The sequence below is a fragment of the Larus michahellis genome, chromosome 2 (genome assembly GCF_964199755.1).
Source record: "Larus michahellis chromosome 2, bLarMic1.1, whole genome shotgun sequence".
Lineage (NCBI taxonomy): Eukaryota > Metazoa > Chordata > Aves > Charadriiformes > Laridae > Larus > Larus michahellis.
The window spans coordinates 31,041,616-31,062,443 of NC_133897.1; the positions used below are offsets into that span (position 1 = coordinate 31,041,616).

The 20,828-nt window shown below is 39.3% G+C and overlaps 1 protein-coding gene across 1 annotated transcript in view; it reads right to left on the reverse strand.

The window, feature by feature from the left end:
• The window catches only part of THSD7A (thrombospondin type 1 domain containing 7A), a 327,266-nt gene that overhangs the window by 297,650 nt on the left and 8,788 nt on the right, over positions 1-20,828 (reverse strand). The window contains exons 5-8 of the mRNA XM_074574765.1: positions 19,255-19,421; positions 18,309-18,368; positions 14,794-14,902; positions 7,127-11,262 (exon numbers count right to left, since the gene is read on the reverse strand). The gene's annotated coding sequence lies outside the window, so the exon portion shown is untranslated. The remainder of the gene's footprint in view (positions 1-7,126; positions 11,263-14,793; positions 14,903-18,308; positions 18,369-19,254; positions 19,422-20,828) is intronic.

The following is a 20,828-nucleotide window of genomic DNA, read 5'->3' on the forward strand; positions in this document are numbered from 1 at the left end:
ACAAAAGGTGTATTGTTACAACCATTTCTATCTGGGATATCTATCCATCATCCCTAGGAAGATTTACATGCAACTGATAATTCACATAATCTCATAGTCACTGTAGTGGATTTCTCAAAATGTCTTGACCTATCCTCTATTATTTTAAGATTAATCTTTTTCTATGTATCTAACTGGAGGAACACCCCCATTTTCTACAGTTACTAGACTATTAGAATCCAATTTTACACACGTTAAAGTCGATGGGAGAATATAACTTCCCTTCAGTGACAGAACTGAACTCTTAAAGACTGGGGGAAGTCTAAAATATTACATTTAGACTTCAAGTCCTCATGAAAGCAAAGAGATAGAAGCTTTTTCAATCAAAGGACTTTGACCAGCACATTTTTAAGAGAAGAATCACAGCACCCAGAAGCATATTTATATAAAGATTATTTTTGAAAAATATATATTTCTGATGAGCTTTTTTGTGATATTGGCTAATTTCAAATTCGGACTATAAACCCTATACCTACATTAAAGTAGGTGATAAAATTATGGCCAAATTGTTACTGACTGATCTGGGGTAGGGCTCCTCATCACTTACGTTCTCTTTCCTTAAACAAACAAACAAAAACAAGTCTTAAGCTTAGCAAAAAAACACAAAGAAAAGAGAGATATCGGTAAATACATGACAGAATTCATAGATTTTAAAATTAAAAATAGCAAGTTCATTTAACACATTCATTTCCTTTTTTCTTTTTTTTTTTAAACAGAATGTAATTTTGCCTCTCTATGACATTACAGATTTCAATAGAACTATTTGCATTTCAGACAGATAACACAACCTACTCTTTGCATAGTAGCATAGTAAAGACCCTATATTGTAAATTATTTGAGGCAATAATCATGTGTTTATTCTCTCCCTCAGGCAATTTATTCTAAATTAAATAATTTTACAACCTAGCTGAAATTTCGTTAAGCAAAATTGATATTAAACACTCCAGGAAATTACTATCCAGAACCTTAACATAATAAAAAACAATATAATACCATTCATAATACTCATTTTTTGTAAATTACCCACAGACGCTTAAATACAATACGGATAGACCTCATATACTTATGAGTTTGACACATCAACAGCATTTGCTTAAAAATTTTATTGCCTTAGCTCTGGGGATGTCAATACTAAAAGAGATAGGAGTTGGCAGACTAAAGTGATTAGTAATCAAACAGGAGGAGAAGTTGCTAAAAAAAATAGAAAGACAACAGATAAAATGGGTGGTAATCAAGGGTAAGGACATAAAAAGCCAGAGAAAAGGCAAATAATTTCATAAACATAGTGAGGTATTTCAAAAAAATCATGTAAGTTTACCAACAATGGCTTGAACATGTCTCTCAGCACTTAGCACTTTCCACACTGGCCAGAGTGAAGATGTCCATGCTCCAAACTCAACTGTCTGATGTCTTTTGGATTTACACTTCCATACCACTACAACCACTATTAATCCCCTGTACTTGGCACTGGTGAGGCTCCACTTCGAGTAGTGTGTTCAGTTTTGGGCCTCTCACCACAAAAAAGACATTGAGGTGCTGGAGCGCGTCCAGAGAAGGGCAATGAAGCTGGTGAGGGGTCTGGAGAACAAGTCTTATGAGGAGCAGCTGAGGAAGCTGGGGTTATTCAGCCTGGAGAAAAGGAGTCTGAGGGGAGACCTTATCGCTCTCTACAGCTACCTGAAAGGGGGTTGTAGAGAGCTGGGGGTCAGTCTCTTCTCCCAAGTAACAGGTGATAGGATAAGAGGAAATGGCCTCAAGTTGTGCCAGGGGAGGTTTAGATTGGATAGCAGGAAAAATTTTTACACTGAAAGGGTTATCAAGCATTGTAACAGGCTGCCCAGGGAAGTGGTTGAGTCACCATCCCTGGAGGTATTTAAAAGATGCTTAGAGATATAGTTCAGTGGTGCCTGATAGTTGGACTAGATGATCTGAAAGGTCCCTTCCAACCTAGGCAATTCTATGATTCAATGATCTTCTAATGCCAGGGGAGAGAGGCGGGCTAGTATCACTTATCCTGCTCCTTTTGGAATCTATGACATTCAAAATTACCCATTTAAAGTACCTTTCTACTAAATAAAATTGTATTTTATTTAACAAAAAAACTCGTTTCTACCCAAATGGACGAAGAAGTAGTCCCAAAGTATATGGGTTACTTAAGTATCTGCCAAGTGACAATTTCCCAAACTTTGTCATTCTGACTTTAACCAGAAAGAGTACTGCACATCCTTTACAATGGCTGCTAATGGATTAATACGAAAGACCTGTCTAAGGAACAACTGAAACTAAATAGAAGCCTGTGCTATTATCTGAAATGCAAGTAATTCCGCTAAAGATGCTGCCATCCCACACAAAAGCAAAATGACATTTTCTTATGCAGTGCACAAAAAGAGAAAGAGAGAAAAAGAGTGAGATCCCCCAGATTAAAAGCTCTTCTAAACTTGTCTTTCCTATTCTTCTAAAATTCTCTGTCGTCATCAGAGTTTCAGCTCCACAGACTTCTGTGGACACTTTCCTTGCTGCTCTTGATACTTTAGGGTGAAAGAATGTCTACAAGCATCTACATTGCCCATTTATTCATATTCCTTTTATGAAAGGGGTATGCGTGGAAACCATTTTGAATATTATGCATTTTCAGGAGGAATTTATAAGAGTGTGTCAGGTCGATACGGAGAGGGAGCCAGACCTAAACACGGGTGGAGGAACGAGAGAGAAGGAGAGATTAATCTGCTGCTTCAGGCAGCCTAGAGGGCTGCTGAAGGAAAGGCCAAAGAAACAAGAATAGAGAGACAGGCCGCACACAATGCGGCTTTAGCCTGCTAAGGCGCAGACAAGCAGCTTAAACCTGACGTAGAAGAGGAGAAGTCACTTGAGAGGGGTTAAACATTGGCAAGAGCCAAAAAAGAATGAAGGGTTTCCAAAGCTCCGTTTTGAACAGATTGAAGGGGAACTGGATTGGCACTTTACGTAGCATGACATTTAAAGGTTTGACAGAAGTTAAATGCAACTCTTTCCCTGGACCCATACCGCTGCTACGCATATAATTCGTCTGGAAAATAAACAAACTCCATCTCAAAAATTCCACAGTATTTCCCCACCCCTCTCTGCTGTCACTGGGTGCTTCAGAACCCACTTGCCTCTAAAAGGGGAATGTTCTCCAAATTTCCGCAAGAAAATTTTATTCAGTGGTAGCAGATACTCAGCTGTTCTTGTGCCAGCAATGTGCTTTATCACAAGATTCTGCTTCCCTTGAGTTGATCCCCTCCTGAATTTGCACGTGGAGTCCATATCCTACTTAGGATTTCACTTGGACAAACAAGCCAGGATCTCCCTTCTCTCTGTGACAGGGCAGGCTCACTATATATTCAGACCATCCTGTTCGCTCTTCTCAACACCTGGTCCAGTTTCAGTTATTTCTTCTTGAACATGAGTGATCAGAACATTTCATCTCATCGTAAGTTGTTGCGAGATGACATTAATATTTTTCCAGATCTTTCAAAGCCGTCCCTCCTCAGGCATCATAAGGTTATATTTTGCTTTTTCCATTCTTGCATTACATCAGTAGTCCAGGTGAATACCTCCTTTATTTCCAAATCACCCCCTAAGTTTCTATTACAGAACAAATCTTAGATATGTTATGAACGTGAGGAGTAATTAATTACAACAACATTCCAAGGCCTTAACTTCATCAACTTGTGACATCGACCTTTTTGCCAAATGTACAGCAGAGGAGAAAAGGACAACTGGGGAAAGAGAGACTGCTTTTCATTCATAAACTTCAAGAAAGCTGCTATACATTCACACACCACCAGTCAACCGTCTGAAAGTTAAAGCGGATTCTCAAATTTTATAATAGTAAGTTTCAACCTGTAGTACCCAAATGACCTCCAAGAGACTTAATATACCTAACTAAGAAAAACAGTCCTACTGACAGTAAGATCTAAGTGGAAAAATTGATTTCCACTAGAAAATTGTTAGTGGTCTGCAAATTGAAATAAATTTGAGAACCGCTTCTTGTACTATTCAGGTATCTCCCTTGCATGTGGTAGTTTGAGGAGAGGGCACAGTTCTGACACTTGTAAGCACTCTATGCTTATAAGAAGTAAAACTAACAGCTCAAAGAAGATATTGAATGTATTTAGCTCATGACTAGTTTTATTTCTGGAAGAAAGGGTAACTTTTACACCAGAACAATCCAGAATAGCAGACCGATGGCTGTAATGTATGTGCATATTTGCATTCTAGCTCATCTTTTCCTGCATCTCCTTCACCATGAATTTAATCCTGGTTTCAAACCCTGTCAGGTACAAGTTGCAAGCACATGAGAAAATAAGTGAAGCAGCAAGAATTCTTTATCACGTTATGAAAGAAACAACTCCCAAGATATCCCTTATATCTCCTAGATACTGTCTTTTCACTCTAATGAAATGGAGCTGGCAGACTGTGCTATGGATAAAAATTAATTTATACAGTTTTGCAGCGTTAAGATAAAAAGTAAAATGCTTTTTCCTCCTGGTTACGTTCTGAATACTTTTTGTATACATTGATTAACTATTGATTAATGGGGATAAAGCAGTGACTTGCAACTTTAGAATTTAAGCAGTCAGGAAAAGAGAAGTGATAAGGAATTTCTCCCAGCTTATGTTGACCGAATCATTGCCAAAGGAACTACTGAGGAAAGCCTGGGGTTTGGCTACTACAGTGGAATTCATTAATTCAATAAGATTTTTAGTATCAAGTGCAAGCTAATAGTTAAAATTATCCCCGCCTCCTCTGACCACATTAATGTTTCAATAGGATCCCGATAAAAACTTTGTTGCTCTCCTGTGGATTTAAAGGAAGGCCTAACTGAGGCAACCCTAGCTCCCTCCCCCCTCTCTTATGGCCAGCCGTGACAAATACACTACGTACCACTCCTGTAATATACGGTACACTGACATGATATATAGCCTGTAGAATTACTATGTCAGAATATTATCACTTCGTCAGCTTCCCCCTACTCCCTCTTGTCATAAAATGCTCTATGTGGGAAGATAAATGTGGATCCAAGTGCCTAACCGCAGCTGGAATTTCTGGTATGTTGTACTGGCCAGTAAAATGAATTATAAAGCACCAGGAATAAAGTGAGAGTTGCTAAAGATGCCCTAAAATCCTTAGTTGACAAAGACAAGTCATTGACAATACTGAGCCTCCATCCGATCCAAGGGCAAAAAATCTGGGCAAAGTAGAGCAAGTTCCATCTCACCAGAAAACATGCATTCCTCCAGCAGTGCCATAAACCCAGGGAAACTTCTGATAACCTCAGGTAAGGAAAAGAAACGTCACCACTGTCCTGCTAAATCTCAAGTCACAACAGATCTACCAAAATCAACCAGTCGTGTGAATCTTGATTAAAAAATAGACTGAAATTATTATCTAATAATATACTGATGGCTTTAATAAAAACTAAGTCATTCCAAAATAAAGCCAATAGTGCAGCCAAAACAGTAACATGTCGTGGACAACGTGTGCCTTAAGAACAAAATCACCTGCTCCCTAAGCACAGTATGCTGTTCCCAAGCAACTTTGATAACATCTATTCCCTGCTGTGTTCCAGGTGCCCTCCAAAAGATCTGTCAGAAAAAAAGAAAAAAAAAAGAGGAAAAAAAAAGAAAAAAAAAAAAAGGCTTTCTCAATAGGATCTTTGGAAAAGAAGACTTAAATTAGGAAATGACAGGATAGGTCCTGTAACCTATACAGAAGTGGCAAATAATTTTACTATGTTATCCTACAAACGTTAAAACTAAATGATAAGCTGATTTTTTTTAAAAAAGTAGATATTTTAACAGAGCACAGGAGCCTGTTAAAACAACTTTCATCAGTGCAGCTCCATCAAACTTAGTGCTGATGCATAAATTGCTAAATATAGCCATATCAAAATTTTAATTCAGATTTAAGCAACCCAACCTTAGTGTTACACATTAACTAGTGCATACTACACACAAACACGCATCCGTAACGCAGAACTATTTTTTTCAGTTTCCATAATACCACAGATTTACATTTCACTTAAGCCAAATAAAAGGAAACACCATCACCTTGAATTTAACTTTATGCCAACGGCTTTTACTAGAACAGTGTTTTGTTTTTGTTTTTTTTAATCATACTTTTTTCTTTACTTTCTTTTTGTTTAAGAGTGTTCTAGGAGAACTCTCAGCGTATGGGATACGAGCCTGTCCCCATCCAGTCTTTGCTGTCTTTTCCTGTGCCTCTTTGCTACTCTTTTTCAGCACCAGTTTCACCAGTCCTGTCGCAGAACACCCTATAACCCCGTTAGTAACAGGACTGTTAACTTTCAGGCACAACGCACAGAGCTGTGATTCCGCTACTATATAAAGGGACCAACTACAACCCAACTCCTGCAACACGCACAAAGTGATCTGACAAATGAGATTTATTATTATTTTTTTTTTTGTCTAGTGCCTTTCAGAGACAGCAATCAATTGCTTTTCCAAAGCAGCTGGACAGTTTCACTCCTGACCCCACGGCTCGGTTAGGGGAAGCCCGGCAAACCCGCTCTTGACGGCATCTTCGCACCCAGCGTGTTCTTTGCTTTTTATAGGCACGGCTTCGCGTCACGCGGGTTTGTTTGCCTCCCCGAGAGCGTAACCACAGCTAAGCTTCCAAGATCGTTAAACTCTGTCAAAACAGCTCCAAAATTCCCCAGCAGTTTGCCCCAGCCGGACGCCCCGCCGCCTTTGCGACTCCACGGCGCTAACACTTCGCACCGACTTCCAGAACAAGCCAACTCCCGGCTCCTTCACCCCCGAGCCGGGGCAGCCGGGGGACCCGCGCTCCTGCCGGGCCACGGCGGCCGAAGTCCCGGTTTAACGGGGCCGAGCGGCGGGGGGAGGCCGAGCGCGGAGCGGGGACGGCGCAGGTGATACCCCGGCCCCGCCGCAGCCGCCCCGCAACTTCCCACCCCAGCGCCGCGGGGCTGCTGCGCGCCTTCCCCGCTCCTCCCCGCGGTAACTCCGCGCACCTCGCCGGCGGGGCGAACCTCGGCAGTGGGGGGGCGCCCCCCGGGAGCGCCGCGCCCGCCCGCACTCACCGCGGCCGCTCCGCTCCGCTCCCCGCGCCGGGACGCGGCGGCACCTCCCTCCTGCGGCGGGTCGGGGCGGAGGTTCCGCGCCCCCCTCCGCCCGCCCGGTGCCCCGCACCGCCCACGCTCCCTTCCGCGGGCATTCACCCGCCCCCCGCCGGCATCACGCGGCCGCCCCTCCCCGGGAGCCAGCGGCTCCATCCGCAATGCAGCTGCGGCCGCCCTCTCCTCCTCCTCTTCATCCCGGCCCGGCCCGAGCGGGCACCTGCCCGCCCCCTCCATCGGATCCGAGCTTAGCCCGCTGGGCAGCGCGGCCCCAGCCCCGCGGAAGGACGGGCGGGCGGGCAGCGCGGAGACACCGCGCCTGGGCGCACGGCCAGAGCGGGGTCAGGGAGCTCCTGGCGCTGATGCTCCGTCTGAAACAGCGAGGGACGGGGGGCAGGGGAGGAAGAAAGAAAAAAGAAAAAAAAAAGAAAAAAGAAAAGAAGAAAAAAAAGAAGGAAAAAAGAAGGAAAAAGAGAAGAAACGGGGGAGGAACGGGGGGGGGGGAGGAGAAAAAAAAAGAGGGAGGAAAAAAAAAAAAGGACGAAAAGGGAGTTATTTCCAAAAGGACTTTGCCGGCTGCTTCTCCCCCCGAACCTATTACTGCGGCGGACCCCTGGGACGGGGCAAGATTAATTGCTCTGTGTTACGAAGAAAGTGATAGATGCCATTAATCAGGGAAGTTGTAAGTCATCCACGTTCGTAGATGGAATTCAGAGATTAGCTAGGACAGATGGCAGGCAAACACAGAGCTCTCCAGTTCTGGCGTAAATCACTCAACTTCTGGAATTATTAAACAGCCAATGACAGCATCTCATACATTTTCTTAAGGAGAAGTCTTTCTTAGGAAGATGAATATTCACTTCATATTATGAAAGAGTGTTCCCAAGTGCTGTTACATTTCCCTTTTTAATAATGAAAGTGTTGGGGTTTCCTTCCTGGATGTCAGAAACTTCAAACCTGAAAAAGAAACAAGACTTTTCACACAGATATCCTTCAGACATAGATAAGAAGCAAAGCCAGGCAAACCACGAGTACCCAAATCTTCTGAAATAAACAGGCAAAGTTGTAAGTTGATATGTTTGTCCTGGTATCTCCAGTAGATTTCTCTTTCCTTGCAGCAACTACTGCAGCAATTTATATAATTTTTTCAAGTTCCATTTATTTTCGCACACTTTGAGGAAAGCAGTGAATCAATGCCACTTTTATTCACTTCTTCTAAAAGAGCTTTAGACATTCTATGGAATCTAAATATTCCACGTGAAAAGAATACCTTTTTTCATTAGTATCCCCTATTTTTTTTTTCCGCATAGCAAAAATGAATTATGGCATAATCAACTTTAATCAATCTTTCTTGGTATCACATTGATTGATATGTCAAATGCTTGTCTAAATATAAGCTTAGCACCAATATCTATGACCGAGTAATTGTGAGCTTGATTGCATGTCCTGCAACGGTGTGATCAATCTACAGCGACATTCAGAATTTTGCAGAAACCTGCTCTATAAATCAAATCATAGTATAAAAGGGACACATAAAAGGGACAACAGTCCAAAACATGGTGTTTACAATAGTTCTTAAAAAAATACACAGATGTTAATCTTGTGATATGTAAACTAAATGCTTACCATGCTAACCAGTTTAATTTTCATTATTAAAAAAATATTTTAGGAGAATTAATGTTATTTTTATTAGATTTAAGAAAAGCAATGTACAAAATATCAAAAGTGCCTTTTTTTTTTTTTTAACTTACTCTCAGCATTTGGAATTATCCTTTCTCTGGGCATCTGAAAAGAGTGTGGTTCTGCCTTTCCTGTAAGCGCTCCATCGGTAGTTGAAGATGGCCATTAGATCCTCCACCTTAGTCTTCTTTTCTTCAGATCTCTCAGAAATATCACTAACTTCACAAATTCACTACTCTTTCCTATTCCTTTTTAATAAATCTCATTGAATTTAATATTATAAAGTAAAACCTTTATGGGGGGTGGGGGGTCCTACCTCCCAGAGGACTAAAAATGGAAAGCTAAAATGACTCAGGTACTCATGATGAAACCTACACAAAACAGCATGGCCAAACTAAAATTTCCTCCTAAGTTCCTATTTCTATCAGAAAGAGCAAAGATTCAGGTCAAAGTCATTTGTATCCCATTTGGCCATACAAGTTGGTCATACAGTAACTTTAAGGGTCTCAGCAGCACCCACAAACAGACTGAGTTTTCCCAGGCCTTATGCAAAACCATTTTTAATACTGAATAATAGGTTTTTCTACTAACACTAACAATGTTTGCCCGAGATGCAGTTTCTTGGCCCTACTTGAAAGGCAGTACATATTTTTATGCACGTGGCCTGTGTACAACCACACGGCTAGTGCTGAGATTGGTTGTGAAGTGGAGCTTTCAGGGACGGCAGCTCGGAATGAGGAAGGGAAGGAGCTGGCAAAAAGGGTAGCCTAGGTGGAAGCTGTTTTCCCTTTTGTTCACACAAGCTCTGGTTTGCCCGCCTTCTGCACAAAAGAGAAAACTAGAATTTCTAGCCATTGTATTCACCTTAAACTGTTTGAATTTTTTACCAGTATTCTCATTAGTACTATCTGTATTTTAACTTATTCTCCATTTCTCCATTACATAAATTATGTCCTCCTTCTCCCAGCATATGTATACATATAACTTACCAAAAAATACATATAAGGCATATAATCTTAAACATCTCCTGGATACAAACATTCTTGTTTTGAAGAACACCCATTTCACACCAGGAACAAGCAGGCAGGTATACCTGAAACGTAATATTCTGCTATATTGCAGAATCACCATCACATTCTAAAGAAATCTGGCAGCCTTGCAAGGTGTGTTTGGAATTTGGTTTGTGTGGTTTTTTCAGGCCCTTTAGAGCAAATTGAGGGCAAGAACTGTAAATAAATTGTCTCAAGTGTTCCGGTAGACAATCTTTAAGGAAAGAAGCAAAAAAATATCATCTTAAGTCTGTTAAGAACTTGTGAAACCTGTCACAGGTTTTGTAATGATGCAAAAAATACAAGGGAAAAACTTTTCCCTAAGGGACTTGACAAGAGGAAATATGCGTTCATAGTCAAGGAGCTAAACAATTCGACAAATTGGAGTGGGATAAGGAAGCTTTCACCTCAGTTCAGCAAAGCTATGATAAATTGACTGAGCTGTTACTATTTTACATATTTTATACTTTATGTGACAGTAATTAGTTATTTCAGTGGGCAGAAATCTACCCAAGAAATCACCAGCACAGCAGACCCCAGTTGGCGTTCCTGTTCACAGTCTATGTAAAAAGCACTAATTTTTCTAGCAGTGTACGGACACAGACAGCACACGCAACTATGCCACCGATTACATTGAAACGTTTAATACAAAAATGATCATGTTGAATAAATGTATTTTTACACTTCCTCCATTTGAAATGTCATTCCCAACACAAAGTCAAAAAACTGTTAATTTTTTTTAATTAAAGAACTATTCTTTACAAGAATAAGAAACACAGCAGTTCGAAGGCATTCCCTTGGTACTTCAGCCACATATCCCAAAGCAGAAGAAACACAAAAGAATATTTAATTTTCCATCTATTTAAGGATACCTTGGGTTTTCCTTCGGAAACAAAATTGTCTTGTGTCATATCTGAAACATCCAAACTGCAAGACCTTCCACCTGCTAGTTTTCCTAATGGATTCACACCTTTGAAAAGGCTTCTGCTGAATTATTTTTTTTTTTCTAGAACATCAATTGAATTGTAAACTGTGCATTTGATCTACTAGAAATAGATTATAAACAATATACTTGAATGGAAGCAGACACTGGACATTCCTTTCCAAATCCATTTTTCTCTGTATCCCCTGAAAATTGAACACTTGAAAGTACTGGAATATAAATTGCTCATTGAAGAAAGTTCTGCCATGCCATAAAGTCTTGCTTTGGAAGAACTGATATTTGAAACAGGTTTTAAGAGAGATATCACAATATTTCATATCTACCACTAACTCCAGCAATACCATGAAGATCGGAGAAATAAATATTTCCAGCTGTCAAGAGTCAGAAATGTGGAAAGCTTTGGGATGGGAGGAAAGCGTAGAGAACACCTGGAGGGAAAAGGGGAAAAAGAAGAGCCTGAGTCATATATCCCAGGAGAAGGACGGGCACAAGGGCAGAGCAGCGGTGGGGTGCGCAAAGTGGCTGCTGGAAACTGAGAATGACATTTACGTAACTAAAGCAATAAAATGTTGCTTTAAAAAAGCTAATTTTTTATTTTTTTAAGCCACACAGGGATTTACCTTCTCAGGTAAATTTATTTTGCCTAAGGCCCGCCAGCTTTGCCATTAAAAGCTCTGTGCAACAAGCAGTGAAAATTTCATTCAGATCAACGAGGTTAATAGGACCATTCCACCACTTCACGCTTTAAGAAACTGAAAGAGGAAATAAAATTATGAGCATCCACTTCAACTTATATCTGTGGTCCTCTATGCTTGCCATATGTGGTCTCTTGAAGGAAGTCCTACTATTATACGGACGCAACCACTGCTTGTGGTTTGCTAAGTATTTTGAGGCCTTTCTCAGCAACAGGACAGGATGGCACACAGCTGTCGCCGTAGACCCGTAGGAATGTCAATTGTCAGCCACAAGATAGGAGAGCTCAAAGGCTGCCCTACATTATAGGGGTAGAGTTTATGGAGTATAGAAATCCCTGTGCAGAAGACCGCATTGCTATACTGCGGCAAAGCAACCATTCACTCCTCTCATTGAGTTCTTCAAGTTGTAGCTAATCCTGGTGTACCTGAGGGTACTCACTGAAACTTTTTTTTAGTAGAGTATTTTAATAGAAATTACTTTCAAAACATACCAGAGCACTTGGTGTGTATATATATTTTTAGGCAACTTACCTCATCCTTTATGAAATATGAACTACTGTCAGATTTTTAAAACTATTAGAGAAGCGTTACTAATTTAATGAAGATTCAGTGTATTTTTTACAAAACGATATACATCCCTTAACATTTATATTCCACAGGGGGGATAAAATAGATGATTTCATCCCAAGTTAATATCAGTGTTTTAGCCCTTCAGCTTAAAGCAAAGGAGAGGTGGTACAAGGAGTATGAGGAGAAGATTCCAGTCCTGGATTCATGCTCCTGGAACGTGCTCTACACCAGACTTACTGTTTTTCTTTCACGAGTACTTACCTGGAAATTTGAAATTCTGTCATTCACTTCACATCCAATATATACCAAAAAAAAGCACGTCAACTTTAGCATTATAAAAGCTGATTTACAAAAACAAGAACCTTTATTGCACACTATTATTACACTTGCAATGCTTATAAGAAACCCCAGTTGGATATTACCTTTATTTATGATAATGAACCTTCTTAACATCAGTTAACTACTAAATAGAGGAGCACTTTTGTGCCAGTTATGATGTTTACATCAGAATTGAACTGACGAAGGACAGTTTACTGAAACATTCTATTTTTTTTTAATACAGTTTGGAGATCAGAGAAACTCTAGGGAGCTGGCAATTCAAAATATGAAGGTCGGTTTCTGTTAACAAAACCAGAATATACATAGAAGTACGGAATTTTCATGAAAAACTAGCCCACTGTGGACTAATTTCTCATTACTCTCATCATCCCTTAGGAAACATGTAGATAATCCTATTTCAAGACATGCAGCACAGCTGAAATTTAGGCTGAATGAACAAGGCTTGAATTTGCTACAAAGGGGCATATAATCAGAAGTAAAAAGAACACAGTTCATAGCTAAATCAGGAACCATAAAAATCCAGTCTGGTTGAAGAAGACCAGGGACGCTTTCCTGGATGTGCCTGTTGAGAGCTAAAAATATATCCCAACAGCATCCTGAAGTGTGCTGCAAGAAATCACTAATTTACCAGTAAGAATAAACGTAACATCACTCATTCCATCCCTACTGATGGACAACTTTTCAAGAGAGCCCCCTTACATAGCTACATGTGGAATAAGGTCACAGTCTTTGGCCCTGGGAGTAGAGGCAGCATGGTGAGAAGAGATCTCCTAGGCTTTCATTTGTTTCAAATTTTAGCCATAAAATCGTACTGAATTTTTTCAAGTGGAACAAATGCATTTTCTATGCAGACACTACATAAGTAGCATATGTTTTACATAAAAGATATACAGGATCTTTTTCACTAGGAGTGGTCATTTTTTAATGCACTACAATCTGAACAGCATCATTTTACACTTCATATGTCCTTTTCTGTGTTGGATTGCTCAGGTGTGGCCAAACGCAGGCTGCACCTTACTGTGATTTTGGCTTGGAAAAATGGAAACATCACCATTCCAAGGGACAGGATCAAGAGATGGCATGCTTGTCAAACATAGGAATTATTTTCCACAGTCAGTTTTCCACCTGATCTTTGTCATCAATTTTACTGTGAAGATACGTTTTTGTTTATTTGTTTACAAAAGATGACATTTTTCTACTGGACTGGAACATTGCATCACAACACAACTACTAATTTCATAATACTTAAATAGAGTGCTATCTTGTACCTCAGAAAAGATATGTTATCTAAGCTGACTTGACCAGTGATACAGCATGAACTCTGTATGGTATAGATCGGTCTAGATAGCATTATTTTGGAAATGTGGGTATAGCACATTTTTGAGAGTATGTAGAATATGAAAATATTTTGTTGTCCTAGTCTTCAAAGATATTTTACTGTCACACAGAGTACTGTCATTCTTTAAACTGATATCACATAAGCATTACCAGGAGAAGATAAATCATAAAAGCTGCCCAGCAGAAATGGTTGCAGAGCTGTTTCTATCTTCTAAAATCCCTTAGGGGGAAATAACTGTGCGTGTCTATTCATACGACTGGGTCTTCTCACACCTTAGGCAATTTTCCTTTCCTGGCCAGAGAAACATTTGATAGGGTTTTTTGGGGTTTTTTTGCAGATTTTATTTAGATCAGAGTTGAATTTTTTTTGTTTGTTTGTTTTTAATAAGGCAATAAGGTCTCAGCATCTAGTGAAAGGATAGGTGTTGTCAAGTGCTACAGCTGAAATCAGTAGCATTATCTAAATTTGAGTAAAAGGGGATTTAAAACAAACAAACAAAGAACAGGTAACACAATTCTCTATCCTTGAAGTCAAAAGTAAAGTTTCCTATATCTTTGATGAGGATATTACTTGTTTGCTGCCATGTCTGGTATATATTTACATATTTAAAAGCCAGAAAAATTGACATGTTTATAACTTAATAATAAAAATTTCAGTTTTGAGCTAAACTCTCCATTGAGAAACCTAATTATTTTTTTCAGTGTAAGCTTCAGACTTCAAAAGCTAGTGCTTGGGGGGTTTTGTAGTTTTGGATTTTTGTAGTTGATTTAAAAAAAAACAAACACAAAACCAAACAACCAAACACCACCACAACAGAAAACCCAAAACCAGAGATAAGGATTAAAGAGCTAGATACTCAGCTGCTTTTTAAACACTGAAGGCTGAATCCTCTGGACTCAGAAGGCTGCAAGACCCCAAGGTGGAGGGGGTCTGTGACAACCAGTGCTTTATTCACGACTTCGACCTTTCCACAAACTGAACTGTAATCACCCACCCAGAAAAAAAAAAAATGAGACCTGTTCAAAGGCTGAATCAAAGCAGAAGACTGTTTCAGTAGCAGAGAGCTGCCAGGATTTGGGATTTCAGTCACAGCCTTTTATTTTCCTTCCACTGGGCACACACCACCTACTGACAAGATTGACAAACATGATCAGAAGCATGTCTATAGGCTCCGAGGTACACAGACAGTAATGCAATGATTCGTTATTTAATTAATTATTCTTAATATAAAATGAAAGTGCTATTGGCAGTTATATATCCTAAATAAAATTGGTTACGCTTTTTATTCATCTTTGGTGTGGTGAAAAATGGCACTAGAGTTATGGTTTAAAAGTGGTGAATAAGATACTGGCTAGAAAGTAACAACAATTTTCAACTTTATATGTTGCCTTCCCTTCCCACCCCACACAACCCCCCCCGCAGCCCCCCACTATAATTGCCTCAGAGCTTAGGAAGTTGTTTTATGAACATGCATAAAAACTGACATAATCCTCATACAAGAGGCAGAAAGAAGTGTTAAATGAGCGAGATCCAGAATCCTATCTTCTAATCCACAGTGTATAGTTCATTATATTTTAGGTTTAAATGTATTTTTAAAAGTCTTCAGGGCTACCAGTTTGTCACTCTAGAGCAATCGTCCTCACACAACATGGAGAGAAGATAAAATAAAGGCTTTGGCATCAAGCTGAAGTGCTATTTTCAAAAAGTACTTATGATGGATAATTGAAAACCCTTTGAAAAGCCATACTTAGGCCCTCTCTTCTGAAAATTAAAAAGTTATTGCAATCTATCTAGGCAATGGTTTGAATTTCCAGAGAATTATCTGACCTAATCAAAAGCTGTTGTTCCCCACCCCCTTCCCTTTTCTATAGCTGTACAGTGAAGAGCATGCTTCACAAAGCCCCTAGTGGCACTAATGATGCTATCGCTCCTTTTTGCTGAGCTGTCATTTCTCCTAATTATCATTTATATTGGGTTCTGCTACTTTCTGATATTAATATTGCCACATATATGCTTTAATTGTTAGGCAACACTATGCAGTGCTTATTCATAAGAGAATTCCAGCCCCCTTGACTTCCCTGAAGCCTTGAAATGTTGATGGATGTCTTTAAGATGGTCCCTGCTTAATGCTCATTACCAGGGGAAGAGTTAGCTGTCCATAAAACCTTTCGTTTTATACATGCAAATGCCCATTGTTTGAGCAAAACGAATAACTGAGCACCTAATTAGTGGATACCTGCTTGCACACACAATTAGCCAATTTGCAAGAACAGATGCTGGTTTATGAATACAGTGAAACTAGTCACAGTGGTGTGCAGGTTCCTTTCATAGGTGACTCCCTTTGACCTTTTAAGTCCCAAGTTACTCTCCTTTTCCAGAGAAGATATGGGGAAGGAAGGAAATGACACCACGTCAAGTATTCCCTTCAGCATTTTATGCTTGAAGATAACATAGAAATAGCACAAGGCATCTTAACCAGTCTCTGGAAATTCCCTCACCCTTAGATCAGACCCAAACACAAGCTCCATCACCTTCATGGTCACAGTGTAACTGGATCAAGCATGGTTGCTCACCTTTTCTCCTTCACAGTCTTAGTTAAACAGGAGGCCAGCTGATTTAGCTACTAAGTAGTAAGTGCCAGGATCTACTCAAACTAATTCTAAGTCCTATAATATTACTTCAGTAATAGTTAACTCCTGCAAAATATTTTATGACTGCACATTTAAATCAATAGGTCACAGGTATAATTTAAGTATTTCTTCCTCTGGAAGCGGGTTTAGTTTGCTTTGACCAATTCATACTCTACCAAGGCGGTTTGCTAACTATGGTTCCACAGCTTAACCTGATCTAATTCATTATTTTCACAGAGTTGGCCACAGACCGTTCTCTAGTAAGGACAATTAATTTCATTATCCTTGAACACCTCAGGAGAAAGAAATGAACATGTTAAAAAAACAAAACAAAAAAGCAAGTCTCATCTCCAGCTTACTATCCTCACATAGTTGTCTTCTTTATTTAGGACAGGTGCATATAACATTGGCATACCAGCTTGGCTTTTTAGTTTTATAAATTAAATTTAATAAATTCATATAAAGTTATTTTAATAATTCTAATTTATGATTGTACCGATGCAAATAGAAATGCATATGCTCTACAAAGATGTTTGAAAGGAAAACCGAGGCTTAAAAAAAATCTGCATCTCTTTTAGGCACCTTTATGTGCTAGTTTTCTTCAACTTTCTCCTTTTCTCCCAAAAACTGAGTCATAGTCAAAGAGTAAATTATAAGACAAATACAATGAAAAATTCAGAATGCAAAAAAAGAAGGAAAGCAAGGAATTTGTGGATCAGCAAATTTAGCTTAAATGTGGACATAATACAAGAGCCCGCTTGTCATTGAAACAAACCTACACGTCAAAAGTTCAAACAAAACTTCAAGTGTGTGCTTTTAACACTAAAGGCTCAAATCTTAAAGGGTTTGGCTTATACCTCATAGCATAATGCTGCTTTTAGATATGTAGCATCTAATCTTTACCCTTAGGTAGTCTGAAAAGTCTATTCTCCCTCTATAATATTAGAGTAGTTTTATGGGCCTAGAGATTTCTAGTTTAAGAGTCATGTGGTCAGAGATATACTTACTGCATAGTCCAAAGGAGTGTTTTGGAATGAACAAACTAAAAGCCCAGGTATGATCCTACTGTAAGTCTCTGCAAATCAGAGGCACCATGACTGTACGGCTATGCAATCAGTCTTGCCACAGTGTAGGACTGAGCTTCTGACCTCAAAAGATGCTTCAAGTAAAAAACATAAAGCATGACCTTCCAATTTTTTCTCATGCTTAAACTCAAGACAAGCCTCAGATGTTCAGGTCACATCAGGCTAGTTCCTTGAGCAAAAATTAAATCTCTACTAGGGCATGCCTAATGTTCTTTTAGAAGACAGGCAAGACGCTGTCGTGCATATACAGGCTTCATGGTAAGAAAAAAAAAGATTAATCCATTGTGTTATATCTGTAAGCTCTCTCTCGCTTCTTTTTACATGTGACCCTGCATTCTGATGTTACCTGTTCTTTTCAGCAGAACAGAATTTATTAGGAATTTTTCTCCATTTTTTCTTCTACCCGTTAATTAAAACTCCTGTCTCACCACCCTTAGGGCCTCATTGTCACTCATTTTTTACTTTACCTAGTAAGAAACCATTTTGCCTCCAAAAGAGAGATCTCAGCTATTTTCCAGAGGAAGTTCCCTCTGCACATTTAGATATTAGAGTATCTCTATGAAACAGATATGAAGCTAAAGTAAAGAATGGAAGTTCTCCAAAACATGGAGACTGTTTGGGAAGCAGCATCTATCTCACAGACAAGGATCTGCCAATGCATAATTCTGGCACTTCAACTACCAGGGTCTGGTCCTGTAGCTTTCTATTGATCTTTATGTTACAATCAGACTAGTAGTTTACTAAGACACACACAGAAACGAGCCAGTTCAGGTAGCTGCTTCCCCATCACCAGGAGTGCTGCACACATAGCCTTACCCAGCAGGGTCACTTTGCTGTGGGAAAACTGCTGATGCAGGCATCAGCAAAATCTTACTCCTAAAAAAAAAGAGAAAGAGAAAAATGGTAACTGGTACAATACAGGTGTTTTGCCTTTGTAAGAGAGAGGTGGAATTGTAACTAGAAAATATCTTAATCTTTGAAGAACTTCTATGGGATGCTGGATCTCTCAAAAAATCTGTCCATTTTAGCTTATCTTAAGCCTTTGCAATAACTGGATTCCTTACCCCATTTTAATGGGCTTATTACTTCCCCTCCCAGAAGTGGGAAACATCTGTTGTATTTTGTTATTTTAAAAGTATAATAAACACAATATGCACATCTCTGGAACAAGTTGTTGTTGTTTAAAGTACATTTTGTTTGTCAAGAGAGGTAAGGGGACAGATGCTCTGTTCATTAGTGTGAAACAGAAGTAGAGATTCCAATAACATTAGGCAGTACCATGACTCACTCATTTCACTAATACAAACCTGATCAATTCTAATTCTGTTTTCTACAAAGATGAATTTGCTGATTACATTTGATGTGCTTGAAGAAGTCTAAAAAAAATAAGTCCATTTATAACATTACATATTGATGAACCTCCTGAGTTTCTAGAACTAAATTTTTTTGCAAAGCTTAATTCTAGCTTTACTTTCTGGTTTACAGAACTAGAAGTTGCTTAAAGCAGTTTACCAAATAGTTGTCCTTCAGCAATGCTGCTCGAAAGACCAGCTTGTAAAATAAAGATATCTGACAACATATTTTGATTTAGTGCTGTGTGGTGTTTGTGCTTAGAAAAATAATAATAAAATCTACAAAGCACTGTATCACAAAAAAATAAAAACAGAAGGAGGAAATAAGAGTTGGAGGCAGGGAATATGATGACATCTTCCAGTTTGTAACTGAAATAAAAACAGGTAGAAAACACAGGCAAAGAGGATACCTTACAGCCACAGAGTGACTTGGTGAATACTACCCTTCCAGAATGGGGTAAATCGGCAGGTCAGAGACTTGCAACTGGAGACAGGGGAGATGAAGAGCACTTTATCCACCAATTAGCAAGAACTCTTAAAAAGCACTTTCAGCAGCCAGTAGGACACTGAATAAAACCTGTAAATGAGTCGGCAAATAGAGTTGTTATCTCAGGAGGGATGAAATGGGGGTCTTCTGATGTTATCAAACCAACTGTCTTTCCCTTGTTAAGCAAAGGGACATAACCGTATTGTGCTCAGGTACAGTGAGACCCTTCTCTCTCGATGGCCCAGCCAGGACAGCTGAATTAGAAGTGATCCATAAGGAGATAAGTGGTCTGAAATGGCCCCTTTTCCACTTTTGTCTAGTTCAGACAGCATGGGGATCTATTTGTCATTATAATCTGAAGTTTTGATGTTAACCACATTTCAAATTTTGGAAAAAATACAATACAAAAAAAATCTTAAAATACAAGACTTTAATTGAAATCTGGAAACTTTCAGACATTAATCTTCAGCTCATGTTAGCTTCCAAACATAAAAGGCTATTCTGTCCCTTAAAAATAGGGATTGTACTACACTTGAGAAGAAGCCTTTCGTGGGATATAAAGAGCTGTGAATGCTAAATACAGTTGTTTTCACTAGAAAGTCACGCTTTAACCACAAGCAGATGTATTCTTCATAAAGACAACTTGCACTGCATCTGTTAAAACCTAATAATGGAATTAGTAGCTTTAGTATGTCAAAGATGGTGCTATTTATGCACTCCGCTTACGTGCACCTGTTAGCAATAGCCTTTTCATAGCTTAGCAACCAGTTTCAGTCACTTCATCATCTGTTTTCATTGTCAGGCTTGGTCACTTAATTTTTTGCAAAGAATCTTAACGGTGTGCTCTGAAGTCCTGGAAGCAAATGGTAACCACATAATGACCAGTATGCCAATAACTTTCATCTGGCTTTCTACACTCTCCCTCCAGCTGCTATGCAGTTCAACCATTTTACAGTTACATGAGACCGTAGTTTGAGACTGTAGTTTACTCAGCAAACGGCAAGTAGAAAATTGTTGCTGGTGTAAAACTTTGGGGAGGTCATTAATTTACAAGAAAAAAAAATATGATAGCTTTTTGAGATAACTTTTCAATGATCAAACTAATAAGCATGAAAATAAGCTAACTCACAAGGCTCTAGATTCCAGCTGACTGTCCCTGAAATTTGCAGTCGTTTTCTCTAATTGCCCATAAGGCAGTTATTTGTTATTTCCGTGTTGTAGTTCTGATAATTTCATCCCACTCTGCTGCTTTAACCAGAGATAAAATTTTCTGTTGATACAAGTATGAATTTCCTTGAAAAAAAGGGGGGGGGGGAAGATCCTGAAGGAATGCCATTAAAAGCCTCTTTTCAAAATCCAGTCCAAAACTCCTCTGTTAAAACATTGAAAGCCATACTTTAGTTATGCTGCAAAGGATGGTGCCTTATTCAAGGTGCGAAGCTGCTGGGAGATGTCTAATATATGGTTTAGAATACTTTTTGAAGTATTCATATTCAC